Source organism: Nicotiana sylvestris, chromosome 10, assembly GCF_000393655.2.
Source record: "Nicotiana sylvestris chromosome 10, ASM39365v2, whole genome shotgun sequence".
NCBI lineage: Eukaryota > Viridiplantae > Streptophyta > Magnoliopsida > Solanales > Solanaceae > Nicotiana > Nicotiana sylvestris.
Window position 1 is genome coordinate 142,699,698 of NC_091066.1, and position 19,470 is coordinate 142,719,167.

General features: G+C 37.1%; 1 pseudogene; it reads left to right on the forward strand.

Annotated features, from left to right (window-relative positions):
- Nucleotides 1-11,443: 11,443 nt before the first annotated feature.
- LOC104227415 (valine--tRNA ligase, mitochondrial 1-like) overlaps nucleotides 11,444-19,470 on the forward strand; it is a 35,014-nt pseudogene continuing 26,987 nt past the window's right edge.

Here is a 19,470-nt window from a genome sequence, read left to right on the forward strand (position 1 = left end):
AAAATTCAGTTTAGGGATTAAAACCCTAATACTGATTGCATGGAAAAGCTCAGTTTAGGGTTTAAAACCCTAATGCTGGCTGAAAGGAAAAAGTTCAGTTTAGGGTTTAAAACCCTAATGCTGACTAAAAGGAAAATTCAGTTTAGGGTTTAAAACCCTAATGCTGATTGCAGGGAAAAGCTCAGTTTAGGGTTTAAAACCCTAATGCTGGCTGAAAGGAAAAAGTTCAGTTTAGGGTTTAAAACCCTAATGCTGATTGCATGAAAAAGCTCAGTTTAGGGTTTAAAACCCAAATGCTGGCTGAAAGGAAAAAGTTCAGTTTAGGGTTTAAAACCCTAATGCTGACTAAAGGAAAAATTCAGTTTAGGGTTTAAAACCCTAATGCTGAATGCATGGAAAAGCTCAGTTTAGGGTTTAAAACCCTAATGCTGGCTGAAAGGAAAAAGTTCAGTTTAGGGTTTAAAACCCTAATGCTGACTAAAAGGAAAAATTCAGTTTAGGGTTTAAAACCCTAATGCTGATTGCATGGAAAAGCTCAGTTTAGGGTTTAAAACCCTAATGCTGGCTGAAAGGAAAAAGTTCAGTTTAGGGTTTAAAACCCTAATGCTGATTGCATGGAAAAGCTCAGTTTAGGGTTTAAAACCCTAATGCTGGCTGAAAGGAAAAAGTTCAGTTTAGGGTTTAAAACCCTAATGCTGACTAAAGAAAAAATTCAGTTTAGGGTTTAAAACCCTAATGCTGATTGCATGGAAAAGCTCAGTTTAGGGTTTAAAACCCTAATGCTGGCTGAATGGAAAAAAGTTCAGTTTAGGGTTTAAAACCCTAATGCTGACTAAAAGGAAAAATTCAGTTTAGGGTTTAAAACCCTAATGCTGATTGCATGGAAAAGCTCAGTTTAGGGTTTAAAACCCTAATGCTGGCTGAAAGGAAAAAGTTCAGTTTAGGGTTTAAAACCCTAATGCTGACTAAAAGGAAAATTCAGTTTAGGGTTTAAAACCCTAATGCTGATTGCATGGAAAAGCTCAGTTTAGGGTTTAAAACCCTAATGCTGGCTTTAAAGGAAAAAGTTCAGTTTAGGGTTTAAAACCCTAATGCTGACTAAAAGGAAAATTCAGTTTAGGGTTTAAAACCCTAATGCTGATTGCATGGAAAAGCTCAGTTTAGGGTTTAAAACCCTAATGCTGGCTGAAAGGAAAAAGTTCAGTTTAGGGTTTAAAACCCTAATGCTGACTAAAAGGAAAATTCAGTTTAGGGTTTAAAACCCTAATGCTGATTGCATGGAAAATCTCAGTTTAGGGTTTAAAACCCTAATGCTGGCTGAAAGGAAAAAGTTCAGTTTAGGGTTTAAAACCCTAATGCTGACTAAAAGGAAAATTCAGTTTAGGGTTTAAAACCCTAATGCTGATTGCATGGAAAAGCTCAGTTTAGGGTTTAAAACCCTAATGCTGGCTGAAAGGAAAAAGTTCAGTTTAGGGTTTAAAACCCTAATGCTGGCTGAATGAAAAAAGTTCAGTTTAGGGTTTAAAACCCTAATGCTGACTAAAGGAAAAATTCAGTTTAGGATTTAAAACCCTAATGCTGATTGCATGGAAAAGCTCAGTTTAGGGTTTAAAACCCTAATGCTGGCTGAAAGAAAAAGTTCAGTTTAGGGTTTAAAACCCTAATGCTGATTGCATGGAAAAGCTCAGTTTAGGGTTTAAAACCCTAATGCTGGCTGAAAGGAAAAAGTTCAGTTTAGGGTTTAAAACCCTAATGCTGGCTGAATGGAAAAAGTTCAGTTTAGGGTTTAAAACCCTAATGCTGACTAAAAGGAAAATTCAGTTTAGGGTTTAAAACCCTAATGCTGATTGCATGGAAAAGCTCAGTTTAGGGTTTAAAACCCTAATGCTGGCTGAATGGAAAAAGTTCAGTTTAGGGTTTAAAACCCTAATGCTGATTGCATGGAAAAGCTCAGTTTAGGGTTTAAAACCCTAATGCTGGCTGAATGGAAAAAGTTCAGTTTAGGGTTTAAAACCCTAATGCTGACTAAAAGGAAAATTCAGTTTAGGGTTTAAAACCCTAATGCTGATTGCATGGAAAAGCTCAGTTTAGGGTTTAAAACCCTAATGCTGGCTGAAAGGAAAAAGTTCAGTTTAGGGTTTAAAACCCTAATGCTGACTAAAAGGAAAATTCAGTTTAGGGTTTAAAACCCTAATGCTGATTGCATGGAAAAGCTCAGTTTAGGGTTTAAAACCCTAATGCTGGCTGAATGGAAAAAGTTTAGTTTAGGGTTTAAAACCCTAATGCTGACTAAAAGGAAAATTCAGTTTAGGGTTTAAAACCCTAATGCTGATTGCATGGAAAAGCTCAGTTTAGGGTTTAAAACCCTAATGCTGGCTGAAAGGAAAAAGTTCAGTTTAGGGTTTAAAACCCTAATGCTGACTAAAGGAAAAATTCAGTTTAGGGTTTAAAACCCTAATGCTGATTGCATGGAAAAGCTCAGTTTAGGGTTTAAAACCCTAATGCTGGCTGAAAGGAAAAAGTTCAGTTTAGGGTTTAAAACCCTAATGCTGACTAAAGGAAAAATTCAGTTTAGGGTTTAAAACCCTAATGCTGATTGCATGGAAAAGCTCAGTTTAGGGTTTAAAACCCTAATGCTGGCTGAATGAAAAAAGTTCAGTTTAGGGTTTAAAACCCTAATGCTGACTAAAGGAAAAATTCAGTTTAGGGTTTAAAACCCTAATGCTGATTGCATGGAAAAGCTCAGTTTAAGGTTTAAAACCCTAATGCTGGCTGAAAGGAAAAAGTTCAGTTTAGGGTTTAAAACCCTAATGCTGACTAAAAGGAAAATTCAGTTTAGGGTTTAAAACCCTAATGCTGATTAAAAGGAAAATTCAGTTTAGGGTTTAAAACCCTAATGCTGATTGGCTGGGGACAAAGTTCGAGAATACTAAACGATCTCCTTTTTTTGAATTTTCTTGTTTTAGTAGAGGATAAAAGGGAGTTTCGTGGAAGCTTAACTTTCAAGTGAATTCCTTATTGCCAAAATGTTTCTTGTACCCATGTACCTTCTTCTTTGGGCGACACCTGCTTCTTGCACGGTTGTCTTGGATTATACCTGTTTCAACTTTTCAGACAAAGAACAATTGTTAGTTCGGAAATGACGGTCGGTTTGGTGACCTTGATTGTTCCCAATTGCTTTGTTGCATCTCTATTTCTGTTGCGAAGTCCCTCCATTGATTTGATTCGAATGGCGAAACCTTTAGACTGCTCAAGCTTGTATTTCCGGATTCTGTGATGACTTGCTCCGTAAGGCTCTTTTTTTTTCTTTTTTTTTTTGTGTGTCCCGTTTTGCTTGGAGGTTCTCAACGGGGATTTTATTGGAAGTATTTTGTGGGAATTTGTACAAAAAGGAAGCTCTGTGGGGAATATTTACAAAGTGGATTCTTTGTGTGGATTTTTGTACAATGGGGCATGCTGGGGATTTATTTCAAAGCGGGATTTCTAGGATTTGTTGGGGTAAGCTTGTTGGGGAATTTTTACAAAAGGACTCGCTGGGATGTGCTGGGGAGATTCCATTTTTTTTATTTTTTTTTTTTTGTATGTTGGGGAGACTCTGTGGGAGATTGTACAATAGGAGAGACTCTGTGGGGATTTGTACAGGGGGAGACTCTGTGGGGATTTGTCTGAAGGCGGACCTGCTGGGGAAGATTTCTCTCTTTCCTCTTTAAACACCATCAAACGTCATGATCCATCAGGCTTGGGCAATCGTACCAACGAAACGAGGCGCTTTCCTTCATGAGACGGGATTCCGTGCAAACAAACCTACCACCTGCCCTTTCCGGTGTATCCTGAACTTGGAGCAGGCGTTTTATCTGATCGCTGCATATCTTGAAGACTTGAGCATCTTGTACATGCTGATGCTTCAGTCGCCGTACTTCCAACTTTATCTGGGCTATTGAGTCGTACCAGTATCTGCTCTCAATTTGGAAATCCTTGGCCTGATTAACTGCTTTGATCTCAAGTGCAGCCATCTCTCTCTTTATTTTAGCAACAGTTTTCTCGTGGTCGCCTTCCAATTGATTCAGGTATCGACGATGCTTATCTGCTCTTGTATCCCACTGTGCTTTGAGCTCTGCTATGACGTTTTCAGATTTCTCCAAACCATCTTGCCATTCTCTGATTTCGCTTTTTAGCCTCTTTATCAGGTGCTCGTCTGATCGACGCCTTGGCTGTTTATCCGCATCCACCCTTATCTGTTTGATCTGGGCTCTGAGCATTTCATTTTCTTGAATTAACCTGTTCCGCTCTCCAAGATCGGTAGCAACTTGCATGTTGTGTTCGTATTTCAAGCTTTCCACTTGTTGCTTTAACTTGCTGGTTTCGGCGCAATAGCCTCTTTCCTTTGCTAACCAATCCCACTGCCTTTGTGATGATTCGGTAAAATTCCGGACGTGAGGTCTCTTAGCCGGACTTTCATGCTCGAATTCCCTTCTATACCATGCAAGGTAACCTGACGCCGTCTCTCCCTTGGCTCGATCCCGCACGCAAGTATCTGATTTCAAATATTGACACTCACTCCAGATTTGGCGAATCTTTGCTTCTGGGAATTGTCCGTTAGGACTTATTTCAACTGCTTGAGTGCTAAGATCTTCCTCATGAGGTACTGTCTGGCATCTTCTGAATTGTCTCAACACTCGGCAGGGTACGTAAGGTTGAATGCTCTTAAGCCCCATCAGTAAGAAATGAGTTTTAGCTGCAGACATATATAGGATCTCATCAACAGGCGACCATCCCAACGTCCATTGTATTTGGCTGGCAGTAAGAGCTTGAAAGAACGAGGTCCATGCCAGGACTCCTTCGGGCAAAATGATCTCTTTGGTCCTCGTGTAAGATTCCTCTATGCGGGTCTTTTCCGGGGAACCATGGCTCAAAATCTCGGAATGATGGCAGAGGTGTTCGGTCATCCATATCTGTAGGAGCAAGTTACAACCTTCGAAGAAACTTCCCCCAGCTTTACAAGCTATAAGAGCCCGAAAGATGTCAGATACCACCATTGGCGCGAGAGTACTGTCATTTTGCGTGAGTAAAGTGCTGACGACCCCAGATATCTTCAAATCAATGTTTCCATCTTTCCTTGGAAATACCAGAAGGTCCAGGAACAATATCATGAACGCTACCCATCTGTGCTCGTCCCACTTCTGACGAACTCCTTTGCTGCACAGTTTGTTGATTGGATTATTGAATCCCCCCTCATGACCGTATCTATCATATATGAAGCATGGAGTACAAAATCCGGCTGCCAGATCCGGGTTATGGACTGTCCTAGGTATCTTCAATGAATCTAGGAACCGATGTACCGTGACGACTCTTGGGGCAACCAAGTATTTTTGTCTTAACGGAAGTTCAGCATTCCCGATGTATCCGGCCATTTCTTCCAAAGTCGGGGTGAGCTCAAAATCAGAGAAATGGAAAACATTGTGCGCCGGGTCCCAATAGGTAACCAAAGCTCTTATGATATCTCCCCGAGGCTGGATTTCCAACAGACCCACAAGACCTTTCAAATATTTCTTAACCTCATTTTGTCCTTCAACACCTAGATCATTCCACCATAGCCGTAACTTGACAGGGATTTTGGTCATTATTGAAAAATGTTCATTTTGCATCGTGCTCATCCTGCACATTTATTAAGGTGATTTTAACAAAAATGACTGACTCAAAAATATTTTTACAGAGGGGATCAAGTTTTGAACACGGCCTTTAAACACTTCGGGGATGAAGATTTTAAGGCTGTGTGGGTCTACTGGGTAAAAATGCTAAATAAGACCCAAAGGTGGCTATTTAGACAAAGTCAGCCTTCCGGCGTCCCTTTCGGGAACATTCGGCTATTTATGACAAAACAACGTCACCCGATTTATTTACGACTCTTTTAAAATTTGACACATTTTTTATTTATTTATTGATTTTGGCTATTTTAGCAAAAATGGGGTTGAACCCGACGAGGGTTGCCTACGTATCTCACATCCGGTGAGAATCAAACCGGCGTAGTTCGGGCCATTGTGAATAGAGAAAATCAAATAAACCCAAAAATCAAGAATACGTATTTTTTATATATTTTTTTTTGAAAAGAGATAAATATTAAAGAAAATATTTATTACTAATTAGTTTTTTGAAAATATTTGGACTATTAGCCTGAATTTATAAAAGGGGTACTACAAAAGAAACAACATGTTTTTTTTTGAATTATGAATTTCCGTTTTTTTTACTCTTATATAAATACCTTCTTTTTTTTTCTTTTTTTTTTATTTTGAAAATGATGAAAAGAAAATTTTTGTATATATATTTTTTTTAATTCAAACTAAGAAAACAAATTTTGCTTTTATTCTTATTTTTTTAGAAAAATTCCGGCGAGGTTTTGACACTACTTGGACATTGGTTTTATTTTTCCAAAATAAGTAATTATCTCCATACGCTGCTATTTTTCCTCTTTTTTTCTTTTAGAAACCGGTCAGCATGCGGAACCGAAGCAAATAAATGCGCAAAACAAATAGGATGCAGCAGGGTGGTCTTTTCATTTCAGGTTGCCTGTCCTAGACGGACCCAACCCCTGTGTTGAGTCCCCTAAGTCAAATGCAACATGATGCAAATAAGCGTTCCTACTAGGGATCCGGCATGAAGTTAAGTTATTCTAGGTTCGTAACCTGGGTATTTGTTCTAGACTGTGTACCCGAGCGGACAACTCGAGTCGAGGAGGGGGCTACGTACCGGGGACCCGCGAGATCGTCCGGCTTTGTAACTTGTCCGGCCTCTTTCTTATTTAAGGTATTGACACTAACAGAATAGGGAGTCTCGACCAGCGAGCTTCTCCCCGGAGGTAAGAAGAGAAGGGTTTCGGCACAGTTTATATACAGTTCAGATAATATCAAAGCGGTAAAAGACAACATTTAGCACGTTATGCAAAAACATGTAATAAAGATCAGATAATAAAGCCAAATATAACAATTATTCTAAGCTCGAATTCTTGAACCCTGAACCAGTGGTTCTGGGTTAATTCCTCTAAAAAGGTTTTTAACTTTTTGTCACACCTCCTTTTGCGCGCCCGCCCCGAAGGGTTAAATGCGCGAGGGAGTTTTTCCAATTTAAGTGACAATATTCGAAATGGGATTATTTATTTAATTCAGAGTCGCCACTTGGGAAAGGTTTGGCTTTTGGTGTCCCAAGTCACCGGTTTATCTTGAATCCCAAATCGAGGAAATTTTCGACTTTTCCAAATGAAGTCTGCGAACCAGAAATTCTAAGTAAGGAATTCTGTTGACCCGAGGGAAGGTGTTAGGCACCCTCGAATCCCGTGGTTCTAGCACGGTCGCTTAAATTGTTATAATGGCTAAATATCTGATTTAAATACATGTTATGACTTACGTGCTTTTATTAAGTTTAAACCGCTTTTATCATTATCACTTATTTTTATAGAATTGCAACGTCGTGAAAATGCATCTCGAACCACGTCACAATCAATGCACCCGTAGTTGTTAACACATTTCGACTTCGTTGAGATTTGAATTTGGGTCACATCAATGTGCACCCGAATTTAAGAATATAATTTACTTAAACCGTGCCTGAAGAGTCTAGCGCGTTATTATTTAGTGGAAGGCCGTGAGATTCACTAAACGGCCTAGCCTGAATTCTAAAATATTTATTATGGTTGTTTATCGAGGGCCCCGCAATTTACATTTTTATTTGGCGAGGCTCGTCTCTTTATTTTAGAAAGGTATCCTACAGTGATTACATTTCTACTATGTTTGTCTCTAAAAAAAAAAAAAGATGATACCGAACTTACTTGTTGAACAAATACAGATTGAATCTTTATTATGTTTGCCGAACCTAAATTTGTTTGATTACCTGATTGATTGTTTATGAGGTGAGAGTTACCTCATGCTTTGTCTTCATCGAGTGAATCCGCTCATTAATTTGCTAAGTGAGATTGCAAGCAAACTAACAACATATACTGAGTTATATTTAACGACCTCTAAGTTTTATTTTAAACTCTAACCTATTTGAAATTGATAAACGAAATTGGCTGTTTATTAGGAAAATTACTACTAATTGAACTCAAGATAACCATTAGTTTTCCTCAACAATCAACACATTATTTCGAAACAAGAAATCTATACCGAGACCCGATATCGAACCTATATTGGAACAAATAATCTGACAGGAGAGCTGGCATTCATAGCCAGACTCTTAACGTGACTGCATGAGAGTTTGTTTGGGATACATTTATCCCAGACTTAGTACCACAGATTTGTCAATTCAGTGGTCTAGGCAAAATACATCCAAGTGCTTGCCAATGACTCTATGCTATACAGTCATAACTAAGTCAAACAGAGTGTTATACTGAACTGAATGTATACTAAATCAAATATACTGTCTATGTCATACTGTCATTATTATTGAACAATGTTATCTAATAGTTCGTCTCAAACAGAATGTATGTTAGTTTATACAGAATGTTTGCAGTTTGCAGTTAAACAAATACAGGCCCAACTAACATTCAACCTATTTTCAACACCAATGTTATAACATAAACAGATGTTTATTTCTTCATTTCTGCTTCGACTTCAAACTTTCAACAATACATGGTTCAGAGGTTGTGTACCTGGAAATATTCGATAATTGAAGAAGAGGGCAATCAGCAGAGTAACAATGACAACAAGTGCAGCAGCAATAACAGCACTAAACAGTAGAACATGCTCAAGTGCAGAAATGCAACTATGGTCGATAGAAAGAAGTAGCCAAATGACAGCAACACCCAGTGGAGTAGAATCAGAACTCCAGGCAGACCAAACCAGTAGTAAACCAATGAAAGCACTCGACTAATAGACACAACTGGAACTTCAAAGAATCAGAATTGATTTAACAAGTTGAACAACTGAAACCCAAATAACAATAGGAAGAAACAGTTTCTGATTGTTGATTGTATACTTTCTATCTCTTAACCTCTCTCTATCTGTGTTTTCCTATAATCAGTTCTCTCCTTTTCAATCCTCTCAGTCTAGGTATCCCTCTATGTCTGTATCTCTTTGTATGTATTTCAAGCTTTCTCTTTCAAAACTCCTCACAGTCTGTCTATTTTTCTTTCTCCCCCCCTCTTTCTATATATCTATATCCCCCTCTTTATATCTCTCAATGTGTCCCCTTTATAAGCCTTCACATTACTCCTTTTAACAGCCTGTTTAGAATCTCACAGTACCCCTCCCATGTGCCCTTTTTTATTTTCAGATTCCAATTAGTTATTTAAGTATTAACCCCCATCAACATTCCCTGGCAGACTTAACTTTTAAAAGGTTTAATACTTTTAAACTAAAGCAAGGTATGGGCAGTAGAATTTATCTGACAACATATGCTGTCAAATTATTTAAAACTTAACAAAGACCTTTATGCAGGCCACAGGTTGTGCACAAAGCACATGAGGTGCACCAATGCACATGTTGTGCACGAGTGCACATGCCCTCCAATTCAGCATTTAAACCAAACATCCTTTTTACATTACTGATCCAAATCAACAGCTATAAGTAAACAAAACTGGTTCTTAATTGATTCAACAAATGCTTAGCAGAAGTAAGTCGATTTGTTATTGTTCGGACAGTTGAAACTAATTGACGACACATGTCGACTCGACTATATTAGCATTAACATACACAATCGTAGTCAAAAATCAGACATTCAAAAGTATAGGACACATGACTCGACTTATACTGATTAAACAGAACTGTACTTCGAGGAATCAGTTAATCAGTACAAATTTGAAATTCAAACTAATTGCACAACAGATACATATGCCTTATCAGAATAGGAGGGGGGATTCAGACAAACACAGAGATTCAGGTAAAGTGGACAAACAAAAGTTGATAAAATTAAAACAAATATGAACAGACTTTTAAAACAAATCACACGGACTAAAACAAGTAAAGGAAAGAAAGCAAACTCACCTTAAAACTCGAAAAATCGAAAGTTTGAAATCGGATTTGGACAGACCTTTCTTAAGGCTGAACGGACTTTAATCGAAGTGTTTCTCAGATGAGAAACACTTTGATTAAAGTCCATTAGACCTTAATCTCTTCGGTTGAACCAGTGACGAAGAACTACAAAATTTCCAAAACTCAGATCTGGGATTCATGCTTCCCTGGTCAGATTCGGACCAAACCAAGTATGGTTTGGTCACGAGGGGGGTCTGGGGAGTATCTGGTGTGAGACTGGGGTTAAACTATGTAGATTGAGTTTTGACTCGAATCTTCAAATGAAGATTCGAGAAGGTGGGGAAGGATTCGAACTACATGGTTAACAGATCCATGTTCAGGATGGCAAGGGGATTCTAGGGTGTTAAGGGGAAGGTTACCGGCGTCCATGCCGCCGGCTTTCATGGCGAAGAGTACAGGGGCGGCTCTAGGGTTTGGGGGTTCTGGTGAAGACGACGAGGCTGGGGTTCGGATAGGGGGGCAGGGTAAGATTATGGTCTTATATAGTTAATGGGTGAGTGGATCCTGGCCGTTGGATGAGATGAGATGAAAGGCTAGGATCCTTCGGTTAACAGGGAACGACGTCGTTTCAAGGGTAAAGGGTTGGGGTCGGTCCGGGTGAGACGGGTCGGGTTTGTTGGTGGGTTATGGGGAATTGATCTTGGCCGTTGATCAATTTGAGATCAACGGCCCAGATCAGGCTTTATTAAAACGGCGTCGTTTGGATGCCTTGGGTATCAGGTTGGACTGGACCGGGCAGGCCTGGGTTTTGGGCTGTTTGTTTGGGCCTGTTTGCTTTAAAAACCGGACTGGCCCAAGTCCGAAACTCCTTCTTTTTTTTTTCTTTTTTTTTCTTTTTAATTCCTTAAAATAATTTGCCAAATAATACCATGTAAACATTGGACAACAACTATCACACAATTAACATTTAATTATACTAAACACTTAATGACAAAATACAATGAAGGACGCACATATTTTATTTTTCTTTTAATAAACAGATTACGGTTCACACGACATATAGACATATATTTTTTATATATTTTTTTTAATAAAACAACCATGCGCAAAATCACAAATAACTAGCCAAAAATGCCACATAAAAATCCAGCAAATGTACAGCAAGACCAATTGCTATTATTTTGTTTCTTTTGGAGTGATTGTCGCGTAAAACAAAAATCACGTGCTCACACACTTGCAATTATTAATTTTTAGTTGAGTGGTCAAACAACGCATGAGAACCATCCATGCTTTGAAGATAATAAGTTTTTAGTGTAAGTTATCTTAGCAGATTCTGCTATAGCAATTTCACAAATTTGCTCACGGTATTCACTCACAAGATCAATCTTTCCAGTTTCCACGTGCAGCTAACTAGTCGGCTAGATCAGTTTTCTCAAACTCATGTAATTCCTTGACTAGTTGAATGGGCAAGAATCTTTCGGAAAGCTATGAGGAATAAGGAGCGGATACTGTTGCAGAGTATATCATTGGCAAATTCAGGTATCTAGTTTCATTAGCTCTAGCTAGGAAGAAGACTTCGATTTGGGTCTTGTTTTTACGGCGTCAGGCATTTCATGACAGAACTAAAGCAGCCGTTAGTTTTGTGCATCAAATTATTTAAACTTAAGGGACAATAAGTGCTCAAAATAATATATAAAGGACAAATTTAAACCTACCCTCAACCATAAGAGACAATTTTGATCAAAAACTCGAAAATAGTTAGACAATTTAAATAAATCCGCCCCTTCATCAATCACTACTCCCGAAAGTAAAGTACACAACAGGGTTTCAACAAGCAACTTCGCCCTTTTTCCTTTACTTTTTCGTCAATTTTAAAGGTAGTTCTAATGATTCTTTCGACTGTGGTTTCTCGTTACACCCAAAGCTTTTGTTCTTTGTGCATTGTTTAGATTTTTTTTTTGGGGGATTGAGATTGGCTTGAAAAGGACTCATGACTTTAATGTTAGGTTCTGATTACTTTTATGTGTTTTTTTGGTAAATTATTTATTGAATTTCAACTGGCATGAAGATTGAAGAGGTCTGCATGCTTTTCATGGCACAATAATAAAAAGCTGATTTGTTTTTTCTTTTTGGCATATTGGTGCTGTATGTAATTATGTACCTTTTGAAGGTTCAAGCTTTTTTCTTAAACTCATTACGGCTTGTGTTAGGTCTTCTCAAAACCCTCCCGGACTCAGTCGATCGGTCGCTGGTTCTTCGTCATACTCCAATTTCTTCGTATTCTTATACGCCGCTTTAGGGTAAGAATCAAATTTTCTGTTTGATTTGCTATTTTGTGTTTTTTGCTTTTAGAGTGACTTTAATTTTTGATAGGTGTCAGCCGCAACATCAGCATCAGATGGAAAGGAATTAACTCCTGAACAATTGGAAAGGAAAAAGAAAAAGGAGAAAAAGGTTCGATTGAACACCATATTTTTTATTTAGTTTTGTTGTGATGGATAATTCTTCACAATGAACCGTTGCAATTCGACATTGCAACAATAATTTTCGTGATATTCAAGTATGTAGATTCTAAACTAGGTTTGAAGCAGTTGATTGATTGATTCAAGACATTCTAAGATAGATATTGCCGATGTTGTTTGAATGGGGACGGATTTAAGAAAGAAGAAAAACTTTTGAAACTTGTGGTCTAAAGTAAGTCATAGAGATTAGGTTACAAATAGGTAAATTGGGAAGTTAAAAGTTAAAATTTAGTGATAAATTGTGACAGACGGAGTAATATTTAACATCTTTTAGTGCTTTCAATATGTGTTTACTGGGGCTTACACCTTACTAAGTGGTACATTTGTGTTTATTGGATGTGATAGGCCAAAGAGAAAGAATTGAAAAAACTCAAGGCTGCACAAAAAGCGGAATTAGCAGCAAAACAGGTAAAAAAACTACTCCTACTACTTTTATTTATTTGTGTATTTCATAAATATTTATCTTCTTAGCTATCTCTGTTATGCCATATATTAATTTTGAAGGAAAAGAAATTACGGAACTCTTGGTGCATCTATTACAAGAGGTGATAAATTAAAATTATGAAAGTTGTTTTTGGTCTTATCTAATTTTTGCTTCTCTGACATGGTTTTGTCTGCTTTAAGGCACAAGCGGTCTCCAATGTGTCCAAGACGGCTAAGAAGAAGACCTCAAAAAGGGAAGGTGAAGAAACGGAAAATCCTACGGATTATGTTGAACCAGAAACACCTCTGGGGGAGAAGAAACAGCTCTCCGTAAAATGGCAGAGACTTATAATCCAAGTGCTGTAGAGAAATCGTGAGTTTGAAATTCGTTTTCACCTTTACTTGCTAATTATACTTATTTAAAAAACAATGTTTATTCAGAAAAGATATTTCTCTTGTTAGCACACTATTATGATTCTTTATTCTAAACTGAATAGGTGGTATGCATGGTGGGAAAAGTCCAATTTCTTCACTGCAGACCCAAACATCTCTAAACCTGCTTTTGTGATGGTAAGTTTACCGTCGAATGAATATCTAGGACATATAGGAACTATGTTTACTATGAGTTAGGAGATAGTTTATAAGGCGAAGCACATGTTGCTATCTCATAACATAGCAATTTTACTTACTGGGATGTTAAAGTTTGAATATGTGTACATCTAGACCCCTTAAATTTGTTATTGCTTTGGTGTCATAATCTGAGTTTTGGGAACTTTTTTCTACCCTCGTTCTCATGGATAGCAGAAGTGCCCTAAACAAAAAGAGGAAGGGAAGGTTCAGTTGCTCATTTTCCTTGAGTATTCTCGGACAGTGTTGTCAATTTCAATCTCTCATTTCTCTAGGATTTTTATGGGGAGGATGTTATTATTTCAATTAGAGGGAAATTTATTTACTTTATTTTATTTTATTAAGACAGACTGGTACCAGGTGTGTGCTCTAGTTTCATAGAGCAACAGAAACAAATGTTAGACTTCACATATTCCACAGTGAGCTAATAAAGTCAAACATGGCAGTCAAAATCATTTACAACAGCCATTTTGTTCCAACATAAAAAGCAAAACAGTACATTTGAGCTTAAGACTAAGTATATAATCCTTTTGGTCTTTAAACATTCTGGAGTTGCTTTTTCTCCAGATTACCCACCAAAGCTCTGCCTGGATGGAATTTCATGTCATCAAGGAGAGACTCCCTTTTACTTACTTACAGTGAATGGCTGAATGCTCATATAGGCCCAGAAATTTAAAAAATGAAAAATCTGTTAGAACATGCGCAGCAGAAGCAAGCATACAAACCAGGCATCAAATACATGTAAACTAGATAACATAATAATAACGAGATTAGAAACACTGACCTCTTGAAGTAGTTGCACAAACCTTCCAAACAGCAAGAATCCAGGGCTGCAGTCTTCTGCTATTTGCCTAGTAAAACCTTGGACGATTTTGCTATTTGGTGGGCAAGAACAATACAACTAACTGGTAAGTAATTAGGTGAAACTAGTCTTCCTTTAATAGACCCGAAATTAAGCCACAATAGGGCTCAAAAAACGTGTAGGATTCTACAAGTAGAATCATACTCTAACTCAAAAGGAAAACTTTTCTCCCAAGCTACTTTTTACCCAAGTCTGTCCAGATTTTTACTAGGTATAGCAGGGACCACAGAAATAATAAGAGGCTACTAATTATAGTATTAATTCGAAATTAGCATGAATTAATTCTTACTATAATTAATTGCAATTTATTCCACTAAAAAACTGCAATTGAACTCCTCAATATGAATTTCGAAAATTCATTAACACTTATTTTAACTCTCCATGTTAAGATTTCAAATACCAGTTAATTAAATTAAATTACTGAAAATTTAATTCAATTAACTAATTAAATCCTTTATAATTCCGCTTAAACTATTTCATGTGACGGATACAAAATCCACCGGCCGGGTTTTCACATGAAAACTTATAAGCTTACATAAAGGGGTATCATCAAACCCAAAACCGAGTCATAGATTCTATCAACTAATTATTATTCACAAATGTTATTCGTTATTGTCCAATTTATTAGGCATATACTAACTCTAAATAGAGTCGTACCTTTTGATAAATCAAAACAATAAACAAATTACATTGATCATAATAATTATATCAAGATTAGGAGTATAAGCTCATTTAATGAATTAGAGAAAATATTTTATATATTCAGTACAAAAACATCTTTTCTCTACTTGGTCCGTTCAATATACACTGAGTATACTAGCACAAGAAGTTGGAGTAAAATTACTCCCATAATCAAGACAAATTATACAACAATCTTGTGCTACAATCATCAAGATATTTTGTCCAACAATATTTTTGATTGTGAACATAGTTTATTAATTATGAGAACCAACAATTTAATCTTCTGTGCATGAGCTAAGACTCCATACACTAAATTGTCTACTACATAACTAAAAGGACATACATGTAACAAATGATCTATTTAAAATAGTACTTTATTGAATTAAATAAATTAAATAAACAATTATTCTATAAAGAATAAAATATAATACTATGTTCAAACCGCATGGTTAATAGTATATCCCAACAAAATCTATACAGAGTATGATAAAGATGGACTTTACTGGTATCTTTTCATTTGAGACAATCACTTGGTAAATTGTGTTGCTCAATAATTCGGGAGGGAATTAAGCTGAGATGAAAGTCTTGCTTGTTACTGTGTACCTGGTATAGCTTGGACTCCTTTATCCTGAGCTGCTTACCTCTTTGTTTAAATGCAGGTCTTGCCCCCCCCAAATGTGACTGGTGCTCTCCATATAGGGCATGCACTGACTGCTTCCATCGAGGTATCAGAATCACCGATCGTAGTACCGAGGTTCATCTATTTATACGGATTTTATATTTTACCTTTGTTTCCAGGACACAATTAGTCGTTGGCGGAGAATGTCTGGATACAATACCTTGTGGATCCCAGGGATGGATCATGCTGGGATAGCGACCCAGGTGTGTCAAACATGTCAAATCATGAGTTTAACCAGTTTTCATGTTTGTTTGCATTTGCAGAGTATATGGAACTATGTGAGATAGGACTTCTGTTAGATTTTGTGTTATGAGGGGCATGATGTTCAGACAGATACACTTATTAAAAAAAAAAAAAATATTATACAGATGTATGTGGAGTTCTTTTTTAGGTTTTGCTAACTGCTGTCACTCAAGAAGAATATTCTATATATACTGCTTTGGTGCCTGGAACAGAACTCGTTCAGAGTTTGAACATGATATGCAAATTGCTAGAGACAGGCTTTTTGGATCATATGTCAATATTCAGAAAAGAAAGATGGACTAAAGTAATAATATTTTTCTTAAATTAGAATGCACCAGTCACGTTCGGGGAAAAAATCTCAACATCATATTCATGTAGAAGAAAAACAAAAGAAGAAGTGTTTCAGTATGGTCTTTACGGAATGACAATTACTTGGATACATTCATATCGCCACAACTTGAATATCAAAGTTACTTGGAGAGGATTGTTGAGATTACATTTTCATCAAGATGAATCAGAGTCAAAGACTAAATAGCTACTAAAAGTTAAAACAATAAGATAATATTTAGGTCAGTAAGTTTAGTGTTCCTAAACCTCTACAATATTGTTTCTAGAAGATTTGTTAGGGGGTTAGATCGTGGTATAGCAGGGTGTTAATTTAATCCACTTATTTTTTACTTAGAGAAAATGCATAAAGACCCCATTAAACTTGTTCGGAAAAATCATTTACATATCTTAAATTTACGGGTGTCCTAACACCCCACTATTCTTATCTAGACTAAATTTAATACCTTCTTCAAAATACCTAACGAGTCTTATGGTGGGCTGTGTTTAACACGCGCCATGTATTAAATACTGCACTATTTCGTTTTTTTTTTATTTTACTTTTTCCCCTCTTTTTTTCTTTTCATCTTCTCCACCTTCCTTCATCATTATTCTTGCAGCCCGCAACCATGGAAGGCAGTCACAACCATAACTTCCCTTAAACCCATAAACTTTGTCTCTGAAAAATCAAAACCACCTCCCCCTACCACTTCACTTTCAAACCTCTAATTTGACAACTTTTCCTTCACATCAATCTCACACACCCAGATCGAAGAGAAAAGGAGAGAAAATTCCTTGTACGAAAAATGGTATTGGCAAATATCAAGTTCTCCAATCAAGTATTAAAATTATTCCAACCTAAATCCATGACCCAATTGGTTAAGAGAACTTATGTTTCTATCAAATCGAGGAGATTAAAGGGAGAAAATATGAGCAATGAAATGGAGTTTGTAAAGCTAGGTGAATATGGCGGAGGAAAAAGAAGAGTGAGAATAGAGATTCAACAAGAAAAACAGAGAAGCAAAAAATAAAACATGACTAGTTTCAAAGCATGGGGAGGAAGAGGATGGCACGAGATGATAATGGCAGGCCAGTGGAGAACCATGGTTCTGTTAAAATGAAGAAAGAGAAACGAAAAAGAAAAGAAAAATGAATTAGTAAAGAGAAAAAATTAGTATTAAGTTTAATTAGTTAGATTATCCAATAGGAAAGTGACACCTGGACAATTAAATTAATTTTAAGCTGTTTTTTGTGTCTCACGCGCATCTAGGAAATGAACTGCATTTTTCATGCCAGGTCATCACTCAATGGGGTATTAAATTCATTTAAGATTAGAATAAGGGGGTAAAAGATTGCCCGTAATATTTAGGTGTGTAAACGATTTTTCCTGACAAGTTTAATGGGTACTTTATGCATTTTCTCTTTTACTTATAATAAAATGATCTTTTCTGCTATTTGCTTTCCTATCTACTATTCTCTAACCGTGCGTCGTGGATGCTGAATCTAGGTTGTTGTGGAGAAGAAGATCATGCGGGAGAGGAATCAGACTAGACATGATATTGGTCGGGAGAGCTTCATATCTGAAGTGAGTAAATACTATTAAGTGCTAACACCTTTTTAATGTCTTGAACTTATTTTGAGGTCTATCATTATTAGCTATTTATTCCCCTCAAAAAATGACTTTAATGGCTATAATTTCCTTCCAACTGTTGCCTTTTTCTGTTTGAAACAAGGTCTCTGCTGAAGAGTTAAATAAAGAAGCCAAGTACTAACTTTTAACAATTGATTGCGCCCATAGATTTATTAATTGTACTTGCTGAGCTTTTTTTAGGTCTGGAATTGGAAGAATGAGTGTGGGGGTACAATACTGAAGCAATTACGTCGCCTGGGTGCCTCACTTGATTGGTCTCGTGAGGTATGAATCGAGATTTTACTCTTTTCTCCGTCTGTCGAGAAAATCGTGAAGTTATTCTAGGTATACTTTACTTATTTATTTATTGCGCTCTAACACATGTTCTCCCAAATCAGTGCTTTACCATGGATGAGAAAAGGTCTAAGGCTGTTACGGAAGCATTTGTTAGGCTGGGCAATGAAGGTCTTATATACAGGTATGTAGCTCTTTTTCTTCCTCTGTCTGCCATTTCTTCTCATTATGTGCATGTGAATAGGATGTACCCATTTTCTCTGTCTACTATTCTCTAACCGTGCATGTGAATAGGATTCCTCTCTCTGCCATCTCTTCTCATTACTGCTATCTTCTTGCCTATGGATAGGATGTAACATTTTCTTGAGTGCGCAAGTTTCTTTAGTTCTGGCTCTATATTAACCTTTAGTTATCATCTATCAAGGGCTCCACGTATGGTGCATTGGGATTGTGTCTTGCGTACCGCAATCTCTGATATCGAGGTGAGCCAAGTCGTCCTTCAGTATCAAGTTTTAGATGGTGTAGCAAATACTTCTTATACACTGTAGAATCTACTTGCTTGTTGTAGGTTGAATATGCAGACATCAAGGAGAAGACATTTCTGAATGTTCCTGGATATGAAGAGCCTGTGGAGTTCGGGGTGCTGACATCATTTGCTTACCCCTTGGAAGGTGGCCTTGGTGAAATTGTTGTGGCGACCACCAGAATTGAAACTATGCTTGGTGATACTGCAATTGCTATACATCCTGAAGACAAAAGATACAGTCACCTTCATGGGAAATTTGCTATTCATCCATTCAATGAAAGAAAGCTTCCAATAGTTTGTGATGAAATACTAGTAGATATGAACTTCGGGACTGGTGCTGTTAAGGTACTTTATATCCTTATATTTTGAATGTGGAGAAACAATTCCTTGTATATCCAAATATCCATCATTGCTTATGGACCATTTCTCTGAATATCCTTGCAGATAACTCCAGCCCATGATCCTAATGATTTTGAGGTTGGACAGCGTCACAAACTTGAATTCATTAGTATTTTTACTGATGATGGGAAAATAAATAGGAATGCAGGTGCATACTTTGAAGGAATGCCTCGTTTCAAAGCTCGTGTCGCTGTGACTGAAGCTTTAAAGGAAAAGGTACCTTGATAACTTTTCTGTACTGTCTTAGCTAGAAATGAAATTTAAAACACTTGCATGCATGTATATATGGAAATTTAATTTGTTC